Consider the following 20,512-nt stretch of genomic DNA (forward strand, 5'->3'; position numbering starts at 1 on the left):
TTTTTTTTTTTTTTTTTTTCTTTTTTTTTTTTTTTTTTTTCTTTTTTTTTTTTTTTCCCATACTTTTAATCATTGATGGTATCTTTGCATTTTACAGAATTGGTTTATATTTGATCTCTCAAAAATAGTAAAGATAGTTACCAGCCTCCTGTAAACAAAGGTGGTTTTCTATTTTGCTCTTTGTTTTTGTGTTTGCTTTTAAAAACTGAGCATAATACTTTCCAAGTGACAAGAATGGGTTTTGAAATGTGTGGTCCTTTGGTTTGGAAAACATTCTGTAACTATAAAACCTCATCAGCGTATTTTCTTAATATGTAAAAAATCAACAACATAGTCACTTTTTTTTTTTTTTTTTTTTGGTGGTGGTTTCCCTGCTGTATCTGATCAATGAAATGCTCTGTCTCCCAGAGCTTGCCCCTGCCTGTGGTTTAGTATGACTCAGTCTGACACTGAAGTATTCAGCTAATATCTCTTTGGTATTTTAGTGGTATATTGCTTTGGAATTTCTGCCATTTGGGATTTTTAATCCAGTTTCCCCCATTATTATAGAATTTACTATTAAATGGAAGTTGTATTATTTAAAAAATATTATTATGTAATATTTGATCCATTCCAAATGTTATATATCTATGCAAGTTCTGCCGCTAGACAATGAAGCAGAGTCCTGTCTAACTGCCTTGGAACGCGGCTGACGTCTTGGAAGTTACCTGCGTGCTTCTCTCTGATTGCACTTCTTAACGCAAGTTCATGGCACCATATTTAAAGTTTCCACAATAGTGGTCTTGCAGCCACCAATCTTTCTCTCGTGCTGCACTTTACTATGTACAGTGCATTCTGCAACGTGTCACCAGAGTGACTGAGTAACCTTTTACTGGCAGAAATGGGTCGGTTGTTCCTTTTTAAAGTAGAGGGTGTAAATAGGATTCAGACACTAGGGTACATTAGTCCATAAAATGAATATATTTTTTATGTCATTTATAAGGTATTGATTTTAGGTCCATTAGATTCACAGTCCCTAGTGGGAGAAAAAAACAATGATTTAATGGAGAGGTTGGAATTCCTGAAGGAAGAGCAGCAGTGATTAACCCTTTCTTCCTCAACTTCCTGCCCTTTTTATGTATGTTCTTAGAGCTGAGGCCGGACCGGTGGTAAGGGAATGAGGCTCTTATCATCCGTCTTACTCGTAGTTTACAAGGGTCACGAAACAGATTTCAGCTGCGGTATTACCACGTCTCTGAATGAGATAGAACAGATCGGTCTGAGCTGATACGGGTTTTCAAAATCATTCTTTAGATGGTAGTTTTTAAGTTGACGGATTCACTTTATCTTTGTAAAACACAGCGCATATTTATTATTTGGAGAATTTTAGCAATATGCTGTTGTTTAAGGACATGATAGACTATGAAAGAATTGGGTTTTTCTTTTTTAAAGGAAAAGATTTTTTTTTTCCAACTCCAGATAAAGAAAAGTACATCCCAGTGTCGTGCCAAGTTGTAACATTTCTTAAGCAAGTTTTAAGAGATATTAGGGAGAATGGTGATCTTAGGAATATCTGAAGTAGCATTTTCCCTATTCCATCAATACATAGAAGATGATTGGCTTATACAAATCTCTTTTATGATGACATGATGACTGTGGTGTCGTTTCACTGCTAGGTAATTAAATTTGTGTGCAGAGGCCTCATAATAATTCTAGTTAATTTCATACACTGATGTTACTACCACCTAAAAGGGATTTCCTCCTAGGCTGCTTTGGTAGCTACGGCTTTATTCTTCTATTTGATAAAAGCTAATTATACTATAGGCAGAAAGTTACTTTTTTTTTCATTTCAATCATCTCTCCAATCTTCTAACATCTGATATCTTTTGGTGGAAGAAATACACCAACTGAAATCTGATGAACTCAAAACTGCTCTTGACATAAAGTTGATAGTATACATAAACATTTTTAGAATCTTATTTCAAGTTCTATAACAGAACTATAAAAATACAGGCTCCCTCTTGTGGGTAAAATTACCAGCTGTGAATTTATGTGTCACCCACCTATACGTTGTGACAAAATTTCCGTTTTTTAATTAAGTAAATTTAACAGTAGTCATGTCTTTACATTTGGTCAAGTGTGTCATTTCCATTAACTGAGAGAAAAAGTATGACTTGGGTGTATGTTCTTAGTAAAATTTGTAATAACAATTTTCTTTTTAATTGACAATGTATAGTCTTTAATTTACCTCAGCATCATTTCTATAGTTCAAAGTTTTAAAGGATAACTGTTCTCATTTTGAGATATTCTCTAATGGAATGATTAGTAAACTGTTGAAATACTGTAGATTCTTTGTCATTGTGGTGACTTTTGAATTTCTGTGCTTATCAATAGCGGTTCTGATACTGGGATGAAGTAAAATCCCACTACACGGTTTATGTAATTATCCTCCTGGACAACATATGGTAATGAAACTCCTCAAATACCATAAATCTTGTAATCAAAACTGAATAATCAGTGATGTAAACATAAACAGTGAAACATTACTCAATTTGTTTTTAATTGAGCAGATAGTGCAAAGAACGCATCAGAGCTGAGGCTGTGGCTCCCACCACACACAGGTCCCCTGTTTTCATGAAGCTGAATTTGGGGAATTTCATCTGATTGCCAGGGTCCATTCTTGTCTAGTCCCTTAAGCCTAGGGAAATTGGTAACCCAGCCAGAGTTCGATTCATTCATGCTAGTGACAAGAGCAGTATTTCTTTCTTCTTTGTATTTTCTTTAAAAAAATTACTTATTAAAAAATTACTTATTTAACTTTATTAATTTTTAAGAGAGATTTTTGCCATAGGGAACATGTGCTTGCCAGAGAGACAGAGAGAGACAGAGAGACAGAAAATGAGAAATCACCCCACCAGGGGCTATGGCCATGTTGCAGTCTCTTCTTCGTTCTCCTCTTGGGATTTTGGGCATGCATGAACACATGTCCAGTGTGAGTATCGACCACCAGGTCTGGGGTTCAAACCAGAGTCAACTACATGAGAGTCTAGCAATGTAACCATTATTCCATAATCTTGTCTCTTAATTATTATTATTATTATATTATTATTATTATTTTAATTTGACCAGAAAGATGTAGGGGGTAGGGGAGGGAGAAAACAAACCACCAGGTCTGGGACTCAAACCATGGGCAGCTATGTGGGAGTCCTGAACCTTAACCACCACACCACCTGCTGGCCACAGGAATGGTATTTCTGAAGTTGAGCCTGGCAGTGCAATTATCAAGGTACATTGAAGGGGCTGTGAGTGGAAAGAGGTCTAGGCCTTCCATTGTGGGTTTGAATGGAATCCAGGAAGGGATGTTGCAGGGTGTCTGAACATCTCAGAAATCATTTCAAGAAACAAGAATCTATCTAGAATTGAAAATCCTTAGTGCAGCCTGTCCATGGAAATTAGCCTAAATGGGGTTGAGTCCCAGACCCGGTGGCTTGAAAATCACACTGGGTGTATGTGCATGCATGTCCAAGATCAGGGGAAAAGAATAGAGGGGAAGGGATTGCAACGTGGCCATTGCTCCTGGGGGATGAGTTCTCACTTTTCCTCTCACTGTCTCTGCCCCTCTCTGGCAAGTGCACACACCCACCCTATGGCAAAAACCTAAAAAAAAAAACAACAAAAAGAGACTAGACCAAGTGAACAATTTTTGAGGAGATTCACAAATATGCATAAAATGTTACATGTGCATATAACTCTTTAGATTCATCCTGGCTTTATAATGCCAAGACAATACCTCTTCTTCCACATGCTATGATTTTGTTATCTATATCTGTAAATTTATATAGACTATATGTTTATTAATATAATATAAAATAAGTGTATTTTGAAAACCTTAGAGATCTCCTACTTCTGAGAGTCATAAACTGATATATTTACCAAATGAAACGATGCACTATTAATGGTCTACTTTTATTTTTTCCAGCATTCTTCTTGCTGATGACACAATTCCTGTTTGAATCTGTTTACAAGATTCTGAAGGCTGGACAAAGAGTTTTGGCATCGCACTGGGTAGGAAAATGGTATATTCATAAAACGCATAATATGTACCTTGGAATAATCAATTACTACATTTGCTACTTCCCCCAAATGAAATTTTTTATGACTTCTCTTATTCTTTTAAGATTATTATTATTGTTATTATTATTGTTATTTGCCATAGGGCCTGTGCTCTCACTGAAGAGAAAGAGAAAGAGAGGGAGAGTGAGAAATCCCCTCCTCCCCAAAGGGGCATGGCCATACCCCAGTCCTTTTTCTCCCAATCTTCTTTTGTGATCTTTGGGCACGCATAAACCCAAGTCTGGTGTGATTTTCAAGCTACTGGGTCTGGTACTTAAACCACAGTTGGCCAGTGGGAATCCCGCCCTTTAGCCACCATACCACCTTACTGGTGCCCTCTTATTTTAAATTTATAAGTAAAAATATATAGAACATATACATATAAAACTATAATACATGGCCTTTTATATTGAGATGGCAACTGGCTATAACTATAATTTTGAGAGGCATTATGAAGATAATCTCTCTAAACTGGCACATGATAGGGACACTGTAACTTCCCATCTCCTTAATGAGGTACTCTTTATTGAAGTTGCAAGCTTTTTTTTTTTTTATCCCCTCTACCAAACATGTTTTTTGAAACATTCATTGTTACTATTTGTTATTGTTGGGAAAGAAATATTTTGGGTTACAATGGATAGGTCACACATTTTAGAAAAATTTCCATAGGCCATTAAGTATGCCAGGGTTTGTTTCTGTAAACATATATAAGAAATAATGCAATTTTGCTGAGGCTAAACATATATTTTCCAGTTTGCTGCCCAAAAAAGTTCATGAGTGTCTATCTGTGTGTGCATTTATGCAACAGTACTTGTCTGCTCATATTCAAGTTATACTCTTGAGAAAAGGAACTGAAAGTTACACCATGGACCTGGAATCGGAAATCCTTTGTCAGTCCCTTCGCTTTCTAGCTGCCATGTGGGTCACACAGAATGGGTGGATATGGATCTTGCTGTTCAGAAGAGCTTGTCCCTCTTCAGAGTAAGATCAAAAGAGGAAATCTCCTTCTTTGAATAGCTAAAAAGAATAATGGAAAAAAGTGGTCTTCTTGCCTAGTGACCTAAAACTTACTATTCAGTAATCTACTCTTAAATTCTTACGGCTTATGTCGCTAGCACTTTCAGATACCGGTATAGTTGGGAAAATCTTTAGAATCAATGGTACGTATTATCTTCCTTAAAAACTAAATGGTTAAAATCCTAAATTGTATTATTTAAATCTTTCTAAATAAAGCTTCATATATTCACAACAATTGAAGCAATATACTATAATAGAAGGCATTGTGAATAATGAGTTTTTATGCTCAGAAAAGGAAGATAAGTCATAAATTGAATTATTGCAAATATAGAGTTTCTATAGTTTTACCAGTAAAAGACCAGTTTTTACTTGTAAAAATGAAAAGGCAAATGACAATGTGGGACTACCACTTGCAGTAAAGATAGCAAGCATCAAATGTAAAGAGCTCTTATCTGTTCTAAGACCTTGATATCTTAATTTTTAAAAACAACAAAATGTAGCACAAATAATAAATGAGGAATACAGATGGAATGCAAAGCTCACAAAAGAAATGTAGTCATGCCCCACCAACTATCTAGTAAAAATTAGTTTGGGGTGCTAATACTGTAACAAGTAGTTGGGGAGATGGGCATGCTCAGTAATGCTGAGTAAAGGTTGTATTTGTTCAAATTCCTAGGAAGTGATTGGGCCATCTCTGATAAGAGCCTGAAATGTTTACAAAGCATGCTATGCAGAATTTCCATTCTATTAGTTTGGAAAATACTTGGTTGCAAGAAATTCACAATAATGTTTTTTTTTTAAAGAATTCTTTTATTTAACTTTATTTATTTATTCCTTTTTTTTTTTTTTTAATTCGTCCAGAGAGGGACAGAGTTAGAGAGAAAGAAAGGGAATGTGAGAAAGCAAGTTGCCAGGTCCAGGACTTGAACTGTATATAGTCAGCCATGTGGGAGTTCAGTACCCTTAACCAGCATGTCACCTGCCAACCCCAATGATAGCAGCTTTTATAAGATAGAATTTGATGTTCTCTTATGTGGAGTCTATAGGTAGTTCAGAAGATGGTGAGTGTTTCCACAGCTATCAAGACCCCAGAACCTTCATCTTTTGCTCTGTTACTCTGAACATGTGATCATCCGTGTTCACAAGATATTCTTGGAATATCCAGAATTAGTATTTCAGAAATAATGTCCATATTCTAGCAACAAGAAGGACATATTACAGGAAAAAGAGCATGCCTTACCTGCTAGGGACATCTAAAAGATGTCTCCAGCTTATATTTAAATCCACAGTCTAAAATACCATCACATGACTTTGCCAAGTTGCAACAGAACCTGGTAAATATAGTTTCTATCCTAGAGATTACACTTTAGGAACCGTGGTTCGAGTCCTAGACCTGGCAGCTTGAAAATCACAGTGGGTACATGTGATTTTTTTGGACATGCATGCATGTCCAAAGTCCCTGGAGAAGAATGAAGGAGAAGGGGTTGCAGCTTGGTCGTTCTCTCTGATAGGTGGTTTCTCACTTTCTCTTTCTTTTATCTGTATTTTCCCAGTGAGCACATATTAAGAAAAGAGTATATGAGGGCCAAAGTAAGTAACATCTGACAAATTTCACTTCCAAGAATCTAATTTAGTGAAATAAAGAACAGGAAAGTTCATCAACATTTATTCATAAGGGAAAAATTTGAGATTGACTTAACTTCATTGCAATAGAGCAATAGTAAGATAAAATAAATGTGTATGATATTATGCAGGAAAGATGTAACAGCTCAGCATCATCTTTTTGGATTGTCTTTACTGCAGACTGGTTGGAATGAGCTTTCCTTTGCAATAGAACCATTCATTCACTTATAAATTTTGATCATGTTGTACAGCCTGGCTACCTCTTTTGGGTCAGGGTGGTTTGAGGTACTGCACTTCAGTTCAGTGGCATGGGATCAGCACGTAACGGTTTTTGGTGTGCATGCCTGGTTCAAAGGCAAGTAGCAAAATGTTACAGACTTACCTTTATAGTGTGTAAGTGGAGAAGGTTGAATACTACAGTTTTAGATCAAGAATGTTTTCTTTCTTTTGTTACTTTTTTTGTTACCTTAGAACATTAAAGAAGTGAGAATTAAACTCTAAGCTAAATGAAAAATCACAATTAACTAGAAATGTGTGAGAATTCTTATGTAGAAATTAGAGTGAGAGAATTTTTTTCTCCCTGAACCTAAGCTGATTTTAGTTTTTGAATTTATAAGAAAAGCATGATAGGGGGACAGCAGGTAGCATGGTTGTTAAGGCGCTGGACTCTCCCACATGACTGTCTATGGTTTGAGTCCTGGACTTGGTGACCTGCTTCCTCACTTTACCTCTGTCTGTCTCTCTCAGGTCAAATTAAAATAAGTGAATGAATAAATAGAATAAAATAACTAATTAAAAACATTTTTTTTTTTTAAAAGAGAAAAGCATGATGTTTTTCAGGAGCATAGACTTTTGAGCCATACTGTTTGGTTTCAGGTCTTGTTTGTAACAATTATACTGTTCTACTATTGGGTTTGTGCCTTAACTGCTATGCCACAGATTCCTCATATGCGAAATGGTAACTAATAATGGAAAAAAAACATACCGAGCAAATACTTCTAAATGGACATTGATATAAACAGAGTTTAAAGTCCATTCAGTAAGATAGACTTTAAAGCACAAATCATTACTGGAAATAATCACTTTATAAGTGATTGAAGTTTTAATTCGAAAGGAAGATAAAATAAGTTTCCACCTAAATACTCCTAGTAACATAACCTCAAGATATATTAAGAAATAAAACAAAAAAATTGGCAGAACAACAAGGAGAAATGAACAAATCCTTTATAGCAGTGATACTGTTTCTTTTCTCTTAATTATTGATCAAATTGAATAGAAAAATCAGTAATGATTTAGAGCTGCAGACAAGATTAAGACGTTTGAATTTATAGACATATGTGGGGTGTTGCTTATGATTGTAAAAGTCAGATTATTTGTAAGCACATATGGAACAATTTTTTAAATTTCCTATATTCTCAGTTTATAAATATGACTTAGTAAGTTATGTCTCAACTATTTTCAGAGAATTGAAATTGTACTACAATAAAATTAAGCCACAGATAAATAATGAAAACAAGGTAGAAATAAAGTTTCAGACTTAAAAAGAAATTGCAATGGAAATAAGAAATATTTTAGATTAAATAGTAATGAACACCCTACATAATACAGTCATAAAATGTGTGGAAGTATTTACTGGGGGAGCCAACAGGTGATATGGTGGCTAGACTCACACGTGACAAACTTCAATTTAAGTACTGGACCTGGAGGCTTGACAGTCACACCGGGCATGTATGCGTGCATGCTCAAAATGATGAGAGAGAATGGAAAAGGAGCTGTGGCATGGCCATCCTCCCTGGGGGGTGGGAGGATTTCTCACTTTCCCTCTCTCTGTCTCTCTCCAGTGAGTGTTCATGCCCTATGACAAAAACCTAAAAAAAAAAATACATTTATAACAAAGGGTAACAAGGAAAAGGCCAAGAATTTATCTCTAGAAGATATAAAATGATGGGCTCACCAAAAAACTAAAAATAGAACTACATTGTGATTTAGTAATTACAGTACTGAGTATAGACCCAAAGAAAGGGAAATCAGTATGTTGAAGAGGTGTCCTATTGCAGCACTACTTGCAATAGCTAAGGTGTAAACTCTACCTAAGTGCCTAACAACTGATGAATAGATAAAGAAAATGTGGTATACACATACAATGGAATATTATACAGCCAGCAACAGGATGAAACCCTGTCATTTGTGGCAGCATGAATGAACAAAGAAGAAATAATGTCAGATGAAACAAGCCAAGCGCTGCAAAACAAATACTGTATGCTCTCACTCATTAGTGAAAGCTGAAGATTTGATTGCATAGAAGTGGAGAGTGAAATGGAGGATACCAGAGCTGGAAAGATTAGGGGAGAGGGAGATGGGGAAAATTTGGTTAACTCATGTGAGATATCAAGTACATAGTAAAATGAGTTCTAGAATACTACAACATAGTATAACTGTAGGTGGTGATAATTTGATAATTTCCATTTGAAAAAAAAATCTAAGAGGGGATATTGAATATCCACAACATAAAGCAGTGTTAAATATTTGAGATGATAGATATGTTTACTGCCCTGATTTGATCATTACACATTATATATTTGGATTAAAACCCACATTGTATCCCATGAATGTGTGTAACTACTACATATCAGATAAAAATTTTAATATAAGACATTATAAGAATATTAAACTCATAAGGAAGCAATGAATTAAAGTTAAAACAAAGTTAACAAAGTGGGAAACAGTCATGAAACAGACAAGGCCGTGAAAATTGATCATTGAATATTGGGAAAGATGAATACATTTTCTAAAACAGTGATGAAACTCAGCAAGAAAGTAAGTGAAAGGGAGAAGATAACCAGCATCAGAGTTGAACAAGGAAACATCACAACACAGGTGTAGTCATTGAAAAGATAACAAGGAATATTATAAATAACTTTATGATGGTAAATATGAAAAGTCAAATGAATGAAAAAAATCACTAGAAAAGTATAGTTTGGCAACTTTTACTGAGAAAGAAATAGAGAACTTTTATTGTATAAGAATAAACGAAATTTAATTAAGTAATTGAAAATTATCCTACAAAGCAAATTTCAGACCTAAATGGCATTACAGGCAAATTCAATGAAGAAATCAGCCTAATCGTACATAAATGTTTAAAAAAGAAAATAGAAGAACAAAGTCTGTTTTCACATAAAAAATAAGTGGAATAAGATTAAAAGAAAGTTTCATTTGATTATTTCAGTAAATAACAGAGAAAACATTTAATAAAATTCAACATATATCCTTTTTTTTTTTTTTTTGGAGAGGTTTTTGCTATAGGGCGTGTGCGCTCCCCAGACAGGCAGAGAGAGACAGAGAGACAGAAAGCAGGAAATCACCCCCCCCCAGGGGGATGGCCATGCCGCAATCCCTTCTCCTCCATTCTCCTCTCAGGATCTTGGGCACGCACGCACACGCACCCGGTGTGAGTTTAAGCCACCGGGTCTGGGACTCAAACCACGGTTGACTACATGAGAGTCTAGCAACATAGCTATTACGCTAACTGCTGGTCCCAACATATATCCTTTTCAAAAAATTTTAAAAAGCTAAAAATATAAACTTTCTTAATATAATATACCTATAGCAAACATAAGTTGTAATAATAAAATGTTGAAAAGTTTCCTTATGTGATCAATAACAACACAGAGACAGAAAGCAGGAAATCCCCCCCCCCAGGGGGATGGCCATGCCGCAATCCCTTCTCCTCCATTCTCCTCTCAGGATCTTGGGCACGCACGCACACGCACCCGGTGTGAGTTTAAGCCACCGGGTCTGGGACTCAAACCACGGTTGACTACATGAGAGTCTAGCAACATAGCTATTACGCTAACTGCTGGTCCCAACATATATCCTTTTCAAAAAATTTTAAAAAGCTAAAAATATAAACTTTCTTAATATAATATACCTATAGCAAACATAAGTTGTAATAATAAAATGTTGAAAAGTTTCCTTATGTGATCAATAACAACACAAGGGAGTGGTGTTGAGTGCCGAGATCCAAGGATGGAGATTGGCCAGGAGCCGCTGGTGGCAGTGGTGTCTCGTAGGCGACATGAGTTTGGCTGAGGCCTGGATCCCCGGAAGACAGCTAGAAACCAGCTTTTTGGGCTTCTGGAGGCGGAGGAGGAAGATGAGTTCTACCAGATGACTTACGGGGGTTTTACAGAGGAATCGGGAAATGATGAGCATCGAGGGGACCAGACAGACCCAGAGGACGAGGTGGACTCTGACTTTGACTTCGATGAAGGGGACGAACCATCCAGTGGTGGAGAAGCAGAAGAGCCAAGAAGGAAGCGACACATAGTCACCAAAGCTTATAAGGAGCCTCTCAAGAGTTTGAGACCTCGAAAGCTCAGCACCCCAGCTGGTAGCTCTCAGAAGACTCGCGAAGAGAAGGCTTTGATACTGCTAGAACTGCAGGATGATGGCTCTTGACAGTCGGAAGTCTATGCGTCAGTCTACAGCAGAGTATGCAAGACAAACTTTCCATTGAGTTCAGGAGAGGCAAGGCCAGTCACAGAAGTGAAAAGGGTCCCATTGTGAGCAGCCATTGACCCAGGAAGAGCTGCTCAGGGAGGCCAAGATCACGGAGGAGCTCAACTTAACATTCACTGGAGACATACGAGTGGCTCAAGGCTGACAAAAAGAAGCAGGTTCACAAGAAGTGTAAGTGCCCTGGGCCCATAATCACCTATCATTCGGTGACAGTGCCACTTGTTGGGGAGCCAGGCCCCAAGGAAGGGAATGTGGATATAGAAGGACTTGATCCTGCTTGCCCGCCTTTTGCACTGACTCCCCATGCTGAGACTGGACCTCTCATCCCCCCTGCATGCTGCTCACAGACCTTCATCACTTTTAGTGATGATGTGACATTTGAAAAAATGGTTTTCCCAGGGATGGCCCCCAAAGGTCCCTGCTCAGGAGGTCTGCCCCATGACAGATCGTCCAACCTTATACTGGGACCCTATCACAGACATCCCCCATGCCACCAATAGAGCCTTGAAGATTTTCAGTGAGGCCTGCAAGAAGTACATCACTTGGGATCAGCAGTTAGCATAATGGCTATGTCGCTGGAGTCTCACATAGTCGACTGCGGTTCAAGTCCCGGACGCGGTGGCTTAAAATCACGCTGGGCGTGTGTGCATGGGCGCCCAAGATCCTGAGAGGAGAATGGAGGTGAAGGGATTGTGGCATGGCCATCCCCTCTGGGGGGTGATTTCTCGCTTTCTATCTCTCTGTCTGTCTGGCGAGCGCACGCACCCTATAGCAAAAACCTCTCCAAAAAAAAAAAAAAAAGAAAAGAAAAGAAAAGAAGTACATCACTGCCCATGGACTGCTGCTCACAGCCTCAGCCTGGGGCCCAGGCCTGCCAGCTCCTGAGCCCCTCCCTGGCTCTGGACCCTGAGCCTTGCAGCAGAAAATTGTCATCAAATTAAGAGATGTCTAGTCTTTAACCATCTCTTTCATGCCCAAACTTGGGGCTCTTGATGTACCCCATGCTCCCTCTGAGCCTTCCTTTTGTAATTCTTGATCTTTGCTCAACCCTTTTCTATATTTCTTTCCCCACCTTTTTCCCTAGTTACTACTGGTTTTGTTGTGTGTTTTTTTAATCTAATAAAATAGGAAGATTAACAATAACAACAACAGCAACAAAAAACAAGGATATTTGTTCTCACCTTTGTACTTAGGATTTTTCTTGAAATGCTTGACAATGCAGTAAAATAAGATAAAGAAATAAAGTTATTAGGATTGGAAAAGAAACAAACAATTGTCATGATTGCAAATGATATGAATTAATAAGTGTTTAGCAAGGCCAATGCATACAATACAATATAGGAAAATCAACTGTATTTCTATGTATTTACAAATTTTACCTAGTTTCCAGTAAGAAAGCAAGTACAGGATCTGTATGGGGAAACATGTGATACTTTATTAAATAGTATTTTTTAAAGACCAAAATAAATGATGAGATATCCTATGTTCAGAGTCTGTTAAAAATTATAGTACATTAACAATCAAAATGCCCACTTTTTGATTTGTCTTTTTCTCCTATTTTCTGTTTGGATATTTGTGTATGTGTATGGGTGAGTGAGAAAAAGAAAATGTGACTGATTCTAAAATTCAAAACATAAAGAATAGTCAAGACACTTTTTAAAAAATTGCTATAAGGTGTGTGCACTTGCCACAGAGACAGAGAAAGTGAGAAAGAAAATGAAGAAACACTCCTAGGCGTATGGTCATGTGGAAGTCCCTTCTCTGTTCTCGGGATTTGGGGCGTGCACACGCAAGCACCCAGGGTATTTCAAACCACTGTGTCCAGAACTTGAATCTTGCCTCAGCCATGTGGAATCCATTTTTAACCACCATGCTTTCAACTTGCCTCAAGATACTCTATAAAAAGGAGGAATAGGTAGAATGATTTACCCTATAGATATTATAAAAGCTCTTTTAATTCTAAAGTGTGGCATTGCTTAAGGGATAGACAAATAGAAAATGAGAAGAAAAGAGAGCCCAAAAGCAGGCTATTGCAAATATGAACACTATTTATAGTAAGTATGGAACTTCAAAGTAGTGGAGAAATGATTTTAATACATGGGAACTGTGAAATCTGATTATGTAAAAAAAAAATGAAACAGGATTATTACTCCACAAAAATCAACTTCTGTTGATTTCTTACATTAGTAAGAAGTAAGACAATAAATCTCCATTAAGAGACTTTCAGAGAATAACCTGAGAGTATGCCCAGGGAGTAGAGGATTTCTTAAGCCAAAAAAATTAAAAAGGACACATTCTATATTATTGTCCATTTGAAGAAGCAAAATAAAAGGAGCAAAAAGATAGGAGGTGGAGTAGTAGGATAAATTCTTTAAAAAAATTTTTTTGCGTGATTTTTGCTATGGGGCGTGTGTGCTTACCAGAGAGACAGAGACAGAAAGTGAGAAATCATCCTCCAAGAGGGGTGGCCAGGTTGCAATCCCTTCTCCATCATTCTCCTCTCGGTATTTTAACACACATGTACTTGCACCTGGCATGATTTTTAAGCTGCTGGGTCTGGGACTCAAACTGCAGTCGATTACATGGGAGTCCAATGACATAACCACTTGTCCATTCACTGGTTCCAAAATAATGATATAAATGATATCCAGAACACAATTTAAAAAATTACAAATTAAGGTAAAAATTTATACAATCTAACACTCAACAGTTAAAAATGGGCAAAAGGAGAAATCAAATTGCCTTTATGACTAAATGTTGAACATATGAAAGAAGTGCTTCATCTCAGTAGTAGTACGGGAAACACAAATTAAGCTCCCAATGAGATTCTACTACACACGCTTCACATGGGGAAACCTACCATGCATGGTTATGAATACAGAACAATGGCAGCACTTACTCAGTGCTTATAGGGATGTACATTGGAACAACTACTTCTGGGGAGAGTACCTAGTAAAGTTGAAATTTATAGCCTCTGCTTGTGCACTAGCAATTCTGATAAAGTATCCTACAGAAATATGTGCATATGTGTACAAGGAGACGTGTATAAGGATCTTTATAGGAGAAATATTTGTACTTCTCAACACACTGGGAACAGCTCAATTGCCATCAACAAAGAAGAAAATTATAGAATAATGGGGCCAGCAGGTGGTGTGCATCGTGGTTAAAGGCACTGGATTCCCACCTGACCGGAGTCCTGGACCTGGTGGCTTGCTTTCTCGCTTTCCTTTCTCTCTCTCTCTCTCTCTAGTCAAATTAAATAATAATAATAATAACAACAACAACAACAACAACAGCAAATGGAATTAATTAAATACTTCAATAATTTAAAAAAAGAATGGTTATACTATAAAATTTGAAGTGATGAAAAAGTAATAACCTTAGTACTCTAATTAATATTAGCTGGCATCTGGATGGTAGCACAGTATTAAAACATGATGCTTTGTGAGGCCGACCGGCAATGCCAAAGATCTCCCTGAGTTCATGGGTGTGTGTATGTGCCATGATCTGGAGCTGGCCAAAGCTGGGGTTGGATCACATCAAGATGCTATTCTGAATGCCTGTCTCTCTGCCTCTTTTTCTCTGTGTGTCTCAATCATACAATAAATATATATAATTTAAAAATTGCCTGGATAGGGACCAGTATGTGGGGTGGTGGTTAAGGTGCTAGACTCACAAATGGTTAACCATGGTTCAAGTCCCGTACCTGGTTGCTTGCTTACTCATTTTCTCTCTCTCTCTCTCCTCTCTGGTGAGCACATGTAAAGTATAGAAAATTAAGAAATAATACCACTGGGACCAGCAGACAGCATAATGTTTACATCACTGGACTCCCAAGTAGTCAACCGCAATTTGAGTCCCGAACCTAGCGGCTTGAAACTCATGCCACCATGTGTGTGTGGGTGCCCAAGATTCTGAGCAAATAGAGGGGAAGCGATTGCAGCATGGCCATCCCACCTGGGGGAGGAGGGTGATTTCTTGCTTTCTATCTCTTTGTCTCTCTGATGAGTGCATGCACCCTATAACAAAATTCTCTCACAATTTTTTTCAAACTACTACTAATTGATTAAATATATATATATACACACACACACATATATATATACATACATATATATACATATATATATATATACATATATATGTTTAAATTATCTTGATAAAGCAAAACTCAGTAGAGTATATACGCGATTATTCGAGGAAACTCAATTTTGTTGCTAGGGGTAAATTGAAAGTGGTAGGACTATAAAGAAGATACTGTCATAAAAGTAGGGAGTGCTGCTCTCTAAGAATAAGGAAAGAGGTTGAGTTGAGGGAACGGGGAATCGGGGCCACTACTGTCTGAAGGGAGGGCGGCAGCAATGTCCTGTGAGGTAGTTAACATAGGTGTCGTCCTTATTACCATTTGTTATACTGTACATATTATTTTCATATAATCCCTAATAAATGTTAAAATGATACTGTGCATATTTCTGTTGGGGTTTATTTGTATCTTTAGTAGAGTTTTATGTTTTAGATAAGAGAAGTTTGCTTGCAATCCATGTAAATGAAACTGATACATACATGTTTGAAAATTAGATAAAATAATTTATGATGCTTATACAGAATTCCCCATACTAGAAATGAAGACTATTAGAAAGTATTTTTCCAGTATTTTTTCTAGGAAATATGATAAAAGATATTATGTATGGGCATTAGATTGGATAAAAATAAAATCTTTCAAGAACTATATAATTATGACTATCTTATTTATATATATATCTTGAAACACATCTCCAAGTTAAAACTTCTTTTTCACATATCAACAATACTCACAAAAAGGCTTAGTTGGGACCAGCAGTTGGTGTAATGGCTATGTCACTGGACTCCCATGTAGTCGACCTCAGTTCGAGTCCTGGACCCAGTGGCTTAAACTCACGCTGGGTGCGTGTGCATGCGTGCCCAAGATCCCTAGAGGAGAATGAAGGAGAAGGGATTGCTGTGTGGCCATCCCCTCTGAGGGGTGATTTCTCACTTTCTGTCTCTCTGTCTCTGGCAAGCACATGCCCCCTATTGCAAAAACCTCTCCAAACAAACAAACAAAAAGTCTTAGTCGAGTATCAGATTATATAGTGCATTGACCAAAACAACCAAAAAATTAGAAACTTCATGTAAGTGTCCCAAATCTAAGATTTTACAAAGGTAAATTGAGGTTAGTGGCAGTTATTTTTGTTGTGCTTATCTTCTTCTATGTTACTATTCTTTCAAAATGTCACTGCATTTATAGTTATTTGCTTTAGCCATTTAGCCAGTTAATAATTTGTGATTCTAAGTGGTTGTTATGTGTACACGCCTTTTGGTCACCTTTCTCTTTTACTTGCAAATAAGTAAGCTCTTTGCTTTAACTGTTTATCAAATCCAATCACTTTTTTCCCTCAGTCACCCTAATCTAGAAAATAAAACACTTTATTGCTTGAAAAAGGAAAATAATCCCAATATACTGTAAATTGTCAGTGAGTTCTGTATAATTAAAGATTACCCTGCAATATACAATTTTTAAGGCATTTATCCCGACAGGGTTCACTGGCCTTTGAGAATGAACCACTTTGTTGACAAATCTATCATCTAAATTGTGTAACATTAATGAGAACTCTAAACAGCGCACTCTTACATTTTAATGTGTGTGGCAGTTATAAAAAGAGAGAGAGAGAATATAACCAAAATAAAATACTGAATATGATTGAGGTTGATTTTTAAAAGGTCTGCCACCTGTAGATAAAAATGTGCATTACTCTGAACACATAATAATTAACAGGTCTCTAAGAACACAGCCAAATTCAATGACCCTCTGAAATCAAAACCCTAGTTATTATTAAATAGAAAAGAAAGGAAATAGAAAGAAAAGAAAAGAGAAAGGAGGCACCAGGTTTCCGTTGTACAAATACAGGCGCCTGATGCTCCCGGGCTGTGCCCCTCACTCTCCTGACCCTACAAGCTTATGTACATTTCTCTAGTAACATACGGTAGAACTGATTCTTTCTTTTTTTTTTTTCTTTTGAGAGGTTTTTGCTATAGGGTGCTTGTGCTCACTGGAAAAAAACAGAGAGAGACAGAGAAACAGAAAGCAAGAAATCAATTCTCCAGGGGGCATGGCCACGCCACAATCCCTTCTCCTCCATTCTCCTCTAGGGATCTTGGGCACGCACGCACACGCTCCTGGCATGAGTTTAAGCCACGGGGTCCGGGACTCGAACTGCAGTCAAATACATGGGAGTCCAGCAACATAGCCATTACGCTAACTGCTGGTCCCTTGAATGTAGTATTTAGATTTGAACGCTTTGTTTCTTAATTAATGACTCATTCCGTAATGAGTTGTAAAAAGGTATAACACTTCTAATTGTCTTTCAAAATCTTTATGTATTATTGTTAGATTGTCTTTTATTACACGTCCGAATCTCTTCAGTAAGACTTCTTTTTTGATGTTCTCTCAGTTTTATCAAGTTAGTGAAGCATGGTCAGTAATAAATGCCATTCAAAGGGCCAGCAGTGGCATAATGCTATGTCGCTGGACTCCCATGTAGTCGAACGCGGTTCGAGTCTCAGACCCAATGGCTTAAACTCACGCCGGGCGCGTGTGCGTGCGTGCTCAAGATCCCGAGAGGAGAACGGAGGAGAAGGGATTGTGGCGTGGCCATCCCCCCTGGGGGGTGATTTCTCACTTTCTGTCTCTCTCTGTCTTTCTAGTGAGTGCATGTGCCTAATAGAAATAAATTTCTAAAAAAAAATGCCATTCAAAGCATGCAAAAGGAATATTTAAATCTAATGGCACCATAGCCTCAAGATTTTTCCCCACTCAAAATGATTTTTTTAAAAGCCTGATTATACTTAATGGTCCTCATGCTCCATGCATAAATATTTAATATCCATCTGAATAGGTGAACATGAAATTATATGTTTTCTGTATGTGGACATGTATTCAGTGCAGGAATTTTATTGGTACAACTTAAAAGGTAGAGTTTATTTCAAAATTGGATTCAACTTAAAGTAACTTACAGTCCTGGTAGAGACACTCCATTGTTCTAATCTTGGAACTAAATATTGCTCTTTAATTAGCCAATGCTGATCTACTTGAAGCAGCCTTTAAAACACTAGCCTGGCAGAAAATAATGGTCTATGTAGAATTCTTTGGCTCTGTCTTTCAGCTTCTTTACAGATAAAAAATACTCCATGAGAATCATTTAAAAGTTATAGAAAACTTACTTTAAAAGTCAGATGACAAAATATGTCTTAATAACTTGATAACAACTGCTCAAGCATTGTTTTCTTGCTCAACACTTTCTTGTAATTAAGACGATTATTTTTCCAAATAAAATAAGGCATGAGTCTTGAAGATGATATATGTGAAGAGCAATTGCTAATTTTTTTGTTTTTCTTAAGAACACTAAACAACAAAAAAGCAGCTATAATAATAATAATTTTTCAAATAATTATTTATTTAATTTTATTTATTATTATTAATTTTTAAAATTTGCTGTAGGGCACATATACTCACCAGAGAGAGACAGAGACAGAGAAGAAAAGTAAGAAAGCAAGGTCCGGGACTCAAACCATGGTTGGCCTTATGGGAATCCAGTGCCTTAGCCACTACACCATCTATTGGCCCAATAATAATAATTTAAGAAAAAGCCTTGAACCCAAACTGTTGCCACAGTACTTTCTGCAAAGTTAGAATGCGGAAGTTCTACATTATACATGTCAATGGACGAAGTTTTATCCACTGTCACATTATGTAAATGAAAATATTGTTTGCATAAATATGTAAAGATGTACTGCTGAAATTATTATGAAATGTAATAAATATTTTTAATTTTTAAGTAGTTATGAATCATATTTATTTTTTTAAATGATGTCTTTATCTATGTATCTTTTGAATAACTTATAAAAAGCAGCATACCTTATCATGAGTCATTGTTTTTTTTATAATATGGCATTATATAACTCAATATAAACATGATGTTTGGCTTCTAATTAGGAAATTTTTTTTAAGTGGAATCTCACCGCGTTGAGATCCTCCTGCCTTGTCCTCTCTGAGTTGCTGAGATTACAACACCTGTTACTGCACTCAGCCCTTAGGTGGGATTGGGGCTGGAAGCCTGGCTTCTCATGTGTTCTTAGCCTACAGAGCACAACAGCTCTGCAAAACCTACCTCTGTGACTTGGCCTGTGATTAGGGAATTTAACTCACTCTTTTCCTTTTTAAAGAATTATTTTATTCAACTTTCTTTCTTTCTCTTCCTTCTTCTTTCCTCACTTCCTCCCTCCCTCCTTCCCTCCCTCCCTCCTTCCCTCCCCCCCTTCCCTTTTCTTCTCTTCCCTTCCCTTCCCTTCTTTCACCAGAGAGGAACAGAGTGAGAGAGAGAGAGATAAAAGAAAAGTTGAGAAGGTAAGCTTCCAGGTCTTGGATTCAAACCACAGTTGGCTATGCGGGAGTCCAGTGCCCTTAACCACCACACTACCTACCGGCCCTTTAACTTCTGCTTAACATGGTTAAGTTTTTTGAAACAAGTATCACTTTAGTCATTTCAAGTCTATAAAAGGGAGGATTTTAAGAGAATTTTCTAAGTACTTTAAAACAGTTAATTTTTTCTTTTGCCATTGGCCAATATAAATTCTCTAAGAATTAAAGATTTAAATTTTTAAACAAAATAAACCATAAAAATATAAGAGATTGTATGACTATAACTGAGGGAGGAGGGTTGGAAGTTCTGATAAATACTATACCTACTGAAGACTATAATTACAAAAGAAAAAAAATTTTTTTTTTCCGACAAGTTTTTGCTATAGGGTATGTGTGTTTGTCAGAAAGAGGAAGACAGAGACAGAAAGCAAGAAATCACCCCCAATAGGAGATGGCCATGCCACAGTCCCTTCTCTTCCATTCTCCTCTTGGGATCCTGGACACGTACGCACATGTGCCCAGAGTCAGTTTAAGCCACTGGGTCCAGGACTCAAACCATGGTCAACTCCATGGGAGTTCAGTGACATAGCCATTACACCACCTGCTGGTCCCACAAAAGAAAAATTTAAGTTCATTTGATTACATAAATGTAGAAGCTTATTTGCCATTTAAATAAGACTGACAGACAAATAATATATGGTGAATGAGAAATATATTAACAAAGTAGTGAGTTTAATGATATAAATAGCCATTTTTTTTTTCTGGAGAGTTTTTTTTTTTTTTTTTTTTTTGTTATAGGGCGCATGGGCTCACAAAAAAGAGCGC

The 20,512-nt window shown here is 37.0% G+C and overlaps 1 protein-coding gene and 1 pseudogene across 3 annotated transcripts in view; both read left to right on the top strand.

Annotated features, from left to right (window-relative positions):
* SOX5 (SRY-box transcription factor 5) overlaps window positions 1-20,512 on the top strand; it is a 1,018,333-nt gene that overhangs the window by 105,565 nt on the left and 892,256 nt on the right. For all 3 annotated transcript variants that reach the window (XM_027771080.1, XM_027771084.1, XM_027771082.1), the window contains exon 2: window positions 3,959-4,044. The gene's annotated coding sequence lies outside the window, so the exon portion shown is untranslated. The remainder of the gene's footprint in view (window positions 1-3,958; window positions 4,045-20,512) is intronic.
* LOC102487870 (vacuolar protein sorting-associated protein 72 homolog pseudogene) lies at window positions 5,198-12,316 on the top strand (annotated as a pseudogene).

The sequence above is a fragment of the Tupaia chinensis genome, unplaced genomic scaffold (genome assembly GCF_000334495.1).
Source record: "Tupaia chinensis unplaced genomic scaffold, TupChi_1.0 Scaffold000028_1, whole genome shotgun sequence".
Lineage (NCBI taxonomy): Eukaryota > Metazoa > Chordata > Mammalia > Scandentia > Tupaiidae > Tupaia > Tupaia belangeri.